The sequence below is a fragment of the Centrocercus urophasianus genome, unplaced genomic scaffold (genome assembly GCF_019232065.1).
Source record: "Centrocercus urophasianus isolate 14NV4802_14NV808 unplaced genomic scaffold, USGS_Curo_1.0 seq_2, whole genome shotgun sequence".
NCBI lineage: Eukaryota > Metazoa > Chordata > Aves > Galliformes > Phasianidae > Centrocercus > Centrocercus urophasianus.
In genome coordinates this window covers 5,054,965-5,060,116 of record NW_024884755.1, presented here as the reverse complement: position 1 = coordinate 5,060,116, position 5,152 = coordinate 5,054,965, and the positions used below count along the sequence as shown (strand labels likewise).

At 40.2% G+C, this 5,152-nt stretch overlaps 1 protein-coding gene and 1 long non-coding RNA gene across 10 annotated transcripts in view; one reads left to right on the top strand and one right to left on the bottom strand.

Annotated features, from left to right (window-relative positions):
* SIAH1 (siah E3 ubiquitin protein ligase 1) overlaps positions 1 to 250 on the bottom strand; it is a 17,288-nt gene extending 17,038 nt beyond the window's left edge. The window contains exon 1 of one of the 2 annotated variants that reach the window (XM_042821397.1): positions 164 to 250. The gene's annotated coding sequence lies outside the window, so the exon portion shown is untranslated. The remainder of the gene's footprint in view (positions 1 to 163) is intronic. The other variant, XM_042821399.1, reaches the window with a different exon arrangement.
* A 40-nt stretch (positions 251 to 290) lies between these two features.
* The window catches only part of LOC122161770, a 62,756-nt gene continuing 57,894 nt past the window's right edge, over positions 291 to 5,152 (top strand). For 6 of the 8 annotated variants that reach the window (XR_006169291.1, XR_006169289.1, XR_006169290.1 and 3 more), the window contains exons 1-3: positions 475 to 550; positions 3,056 to 3,126; positions 3,457 to 3,557. This is a non-coding gene — a long non-coding RNA (uncharacterized LOC122161770). Of the gene's footprint in view, positions 447 to 474; positions 551 to 1,363; positions 1,458 to 3,055; positions 3,127 to 3,456; positions 3,558 to 5,152 lie in introns of those variants that run through there. The other 2 variants (XR_006169286.1, XR_006169287.1) reach the window with 2 other exon arrangements.

The window sequence follows — 5,152 nt, the reverse complement described above, 5'->3', positions numbered from 1 at the left end:
GCCGAGCCGCCCCGCCGCCGGCGCGGGGAACAAAGGCCGCGCTCCTCCGGCCGCGCCTCTCCGCGGGGCGGCGCCGGGCTCGGCCCCGGGGCTGCTCGCCCCCGCCGGCCGACCAACCGACCCCCCCGCGCCCCCCCCCCCTTGGCCCGCGGCCGCCTCTCACCTGTACCACTGCAGGAACCTTGTCGCGGCCACCTGGCTCCGCTGAGGGAGCGCGAGCGCAGAGCGGCGCCGCGAAGGAAAGGCACGCGGCGCTCCGGGCCCGGCCCTCGGCCCGCCCGCCCCTCTCAGGGGGAGCGCTGCCGGGCTGCAGGCGATCGTTTTGGCGCAACGGCATCGGCGGCGTCACGGCCCCAGCGTTCCACCCGGGCTTCTGCAGGACGGGTCTCCATGCACCGAGAAAGGAGAACGCCCGCGGCCGCAGCCCGTCCCTCCCGCGGCTCCCGGTAACGGCCGCTCACGCAGCCCGGGCTACTGCGCCGTGCCGCCGCCGCCTCCTCCCCTCACCGCCCTTGCATAACGCGGCCCGGGCCGGCCCCGCTCCAACTGCGTATGTAACTGCAGCGCTTCAGCTGAAGGGAATCGTGTAATTGCGAGCGTGCTTACATACGCAGTGCTGGATTGGTTGTCTGCTGGTGTTGTTAAGTGGTTTGCCAGAAGAGAGCCGTTGTTTATTTCACTTTCAGTTAAATATTTAGGATGGCAAACATACATACCTATATATATACGTATATATACACATATGCACACACACACACACACACACACATATATATGTATATATATATATATATTAGCCACCAAAGCAAATTCTGGGCTAGTTTGATTTGTTATCAAACTATTTGTTAGGTGGTTCTCGCTATCCTCATTCCTGCTGGTGACCAGAAAGCACTTCTTTATCTAACATTCCCATGTTGAATCTGCCAATTCTGCTCTTAGTTCAGAGATTGTTAGGATTACTTTGGAGAAGCTGCCTTCAACATGCATCACCACAGCAATGCAGTAAGATATGCATCAAACCCGCTATTGAAGAATCTTCCCAACTGCAAATAATACCGATTATTTATAGCCATAGAACACCTGGTATAGAAGCAAAACTTCCTCACACGCACTTTTTCACCGCCCAATTGTAATTTCACAGCTGTTACTGAGCTTTCTCCTTAAGCATTCATGAGGAACTACACACGTGGCAATGACTGCCAACCTGTAGTGGGACTGTCTTCCTGAATACTTAAGGAAAAACATTCTGATTAAGCAGGGTATTGTTCTTGTTGTGGAAGGATGTGTTTCTGAAGCATCATGTTATCAGTGTTAGAGGTGTTGTTGTGGTTTTTTTTTACCTTTGATTTCTGTATAGACATAGAGAAGTCTATTCAGTAGTGGAAACTTCAAGAAAAGTTGTCTTCTGTATACAAGAAGAAGAAAACCTCCATAGCAGTAGCAGCCAGTATTTTTAGGTATGAGAGCCACAGTGCTTATCATTTGCAGCAATCTGCGTGGTTTACTACAAAACGTGTCTATGATTAAGGCTTTGATTCTGCAAACTTGCACTGACTTTCTGCTTCTGAAAAAAACAAATACTGATACAGTCTCACAATCCTATATCAAATCAATGCGTAGCTATAAGCATTTGCCTTTCCCAGAGTAGAAACTCATTCCTTGAGCAGTGAAACTGGTCTTTTCCTTATCTCTTTCTTTACCACAGCATCCTTTAACTTTGCTCTTGGCAGCCTCAACTCTGAAATGTGTCCAGCTTACTGGAACAGACCCCATAGCAACACCACACAGGCCCCATCACAGTAGGAAATCAGGGTAAAAACATTTCAAAGGTCATATAAGCCACCTTTCTGCTCCAAGGTAGAATCATCTGTGCCTTCATTATTTCTGACCAATGTTTGTCTAAACAGGTCATAAAAAGACTGCTACAGTTGAAATGTTAAAATTTGCCTTCCAAAACCTATTCTAGTGTTTATCTGTCTTTAGCATTCCACTGTTTCTCAACATATATAACTTAAGTGTCCCATTATAAATTTAGTGCATTCTTGAAATGCTTCAGGGAACATACAAGCAATTTGCCCCCTTCCATTTCTGAAGATGTGAAGTGATATTTAAGTTATTAGTGATATTTTACATTTCTGTAAACCTCATTCTTTGTTTCAAGAATGAAAGCAGGCCACCAACAACTGCCAGTTCTGCAGATGGCTGTGTACTAGCAACACATGGTAGCACTCTCTTGAGACTGAGAAATATGATTGCCAATGGTTGCTGAACTGGATACTCAGATTTTGTGGCTGGATCTGGTTTCTCAGGCAGAAGCACTGCTTCTGAGCATTCATAGTAACATCTGATCCTGGCAGCTAAGTGCCTAAGTCCTAAGCAAAGCATCCGCAAATAAACCCTTATCTAAGTCCGTGTGTATTATCATTGAAGCCAGCAAAAATACAGATGCTTAAATGCATTTTCTTTTTGCAGCATCTCAGAGTCTCTAAAAGTAATGAAGAATAATCTTCTACGCAGTTCTGAATATCCTAGTTTGACTACTTCTTTTGGTATGAAATGAGAACATTTAGTTGTTAAGGAAAATGAATACACAGGTCCATCAAAATACAACTATTTTGAGAGTTGTGTTGGAGAAGTATCTAAAGGTAACGATGTGCTAACTACAAATTAATGATTACACAAATGATAAAAGGAAATCTAAGATAACCGTTTATAAAAGTAATAAATATAGTAGAATTTCATGAGAACTATGCATTGTTCACCTGGAAAATATGTTCTATTTACAAAAATAGAAGAAAAAAAAGATTTTTATCTTCTTTTTTTCTGACCAATTAATATCATCCTCGTATATATTAGTACAGTGAATGTACTGTAAGGATTTCTACTGTCCATCATTTTCCCAGTATCACAGAAAGGAAAATTACAAACTTCCACATTTTGTCTCAAACATTCATGAGAATCCTAGAGGTGGTACTATTGATTAAGATGGAAAATCAGTTACTTAAATACTTAGGTATTAATTTACCTATTTTAATTTGCATTCTTCATTTCACAGGCTGCAAAACATCTGTGTTCCCAGACAGAAGAATAGCAGAGCTACTTAGAGCAGTTCCATTACCCAAAAAAGTAAGATTATTTTTCTAAACACTGATACCTGTTTTGTATGTTTGGATCACACATTTTGTATAGTGGCAACATTTTGAACTGACAGGAATCCACAAGAAAGCAATTTGGGGATATGCTTAAGACTTTCATATGTACTATTAACAAAATCTGATTTGTGAGAAAGCACACATTCTCTGAAGTATGTGTGTTTTCCCACTCCTAACCTGCAAAGTTTCATACATATATGCACACACATCTGTACACACACACACACAGTAGTGCTGACTCCTCTAACTGCATTGATGAGTACTGAACATGACATAAAGCCCTGTTTTTCTTCTTTCCTGCAAGGCTGTCTCTAAGGTCTGTGGCATTTGACAGACCCCCCTCAGGTTTGATCGCACCAGAGGAACAAGCAAAACCTTCCGAAGTAGAAGCTGAAGTTTTAGAAGGTAAATAAATAAAATCCCAAACTTAGTATTTTATATAATAAATATTTCATTTTAGAAGTAATGTTATGGTAGACTGGTTGGATTTGGCAGTCCTGATGTACCAGCTGACTTCATTGGATATCCTCATAGAAAATGCATATTAGAGTCTATTATTAATTACTGTGCAGCTATGTACTAACTCTTCAAATATTTAAAATGCAATCTGAAAAAATACCACTGACTTTCTGTCCTTAATAATAATTGACTGATTTCACTGATGCCAGATATTTTTTAGAAAAAAACATTTTCTTAATCTTTTTTTTAGTTATTATTAATTTGATTTATTTACCACTTACGACCACTTTCAGAATTTGTAAGAGGCTGAAATTGAAAGAAGAGACAGAAAATAAGTTCTGTAGAAAGACTGAGAGAAGGTGAAAGAATTTTTGGTTTTGCAATAGGCACAGTTTTAGGCAGACAAAAAAAACAACCTTTAACAGGAAAAAATGTTAAATGTTAAATGCTTTTAAAGAAGTTTTTCTTGAGGAGAAATGGTGCCTTGTTTCTCTTTAAATAACATACACACATTCACATTAAAGAATACTGCAGAAGTATTTTCAGAACTGTAGAATTCAGAGAACAGCAGATCTACTCACTCTTCAGAAGCACTGCATAATTGGTATAAGACTTGGCTTTCACCACAGCTTCATCCCAATAATAGCCAGCAGCTTGACAATTTGTAGATATCCTAGCATGTAGAAAACGTGAAATTAGTTTGCACGTATTTCTTCTATATGTAGTATTTATTTAGAAAATATATTTATTTTTAAAATCTATCAACTAATTGTAGGCTATCTAGTAGTGCTGATGTGTCACAGAGATCCACAAAAATATTTGTGATCATCATATCTGCAGACAATTATTACCTTGCTATTTTAGAAGGGAAGCAAGTGGCTGTCTGCCAACATGGCTGAAGTAATTCATCTAGATTCTGTTTTAGAACAACAGGCTCTGATTTTCAAGACAAAAGTAGCAGCACGTTGAGCCAACACAAGCAGCAGTACGAATCCAAAGAGGAACTTAAGACCATCAGGTTCTTTTCCAAGAGTCCATAAGTAGTCATTAGACAAAACACAGTTCCAGTCAGCACTGTCCTGCTTTATATTACAACTGCTTAACTAAATTTAAAAAGCCTTTTAAACCAATTAAAGTCTCCTGAATTACCCAGTTCTTACATATTTAAATATACAGTCTTCATTTGACTCCTCCTGAGTAAAGAATGAAATGTATAATTATTTAACATGAAAATAGCTTAACGTCATGAAATTTTTGTGGGCATGCAGCACACGAAATGCACAGATACAAATTCCTATCTTTTTAGTGATTCAGTAAGAAAATTACAAGATGAAGAGATTTTAAAATAACATAAAACACATAACGTTTTGGAATTTGAATGTCCTTAATAAGGTTAAGCAAGACATGAAGGCATTGACAAGGTTTTTGGGAGGTTATGCCTGGGAGGAACAAATCCATCTTATACCATGACCTGAAGAACAACGTAACTGGGCGATACCTACTATGCAATAATACCTACTATGCAATAATACCTACTATGC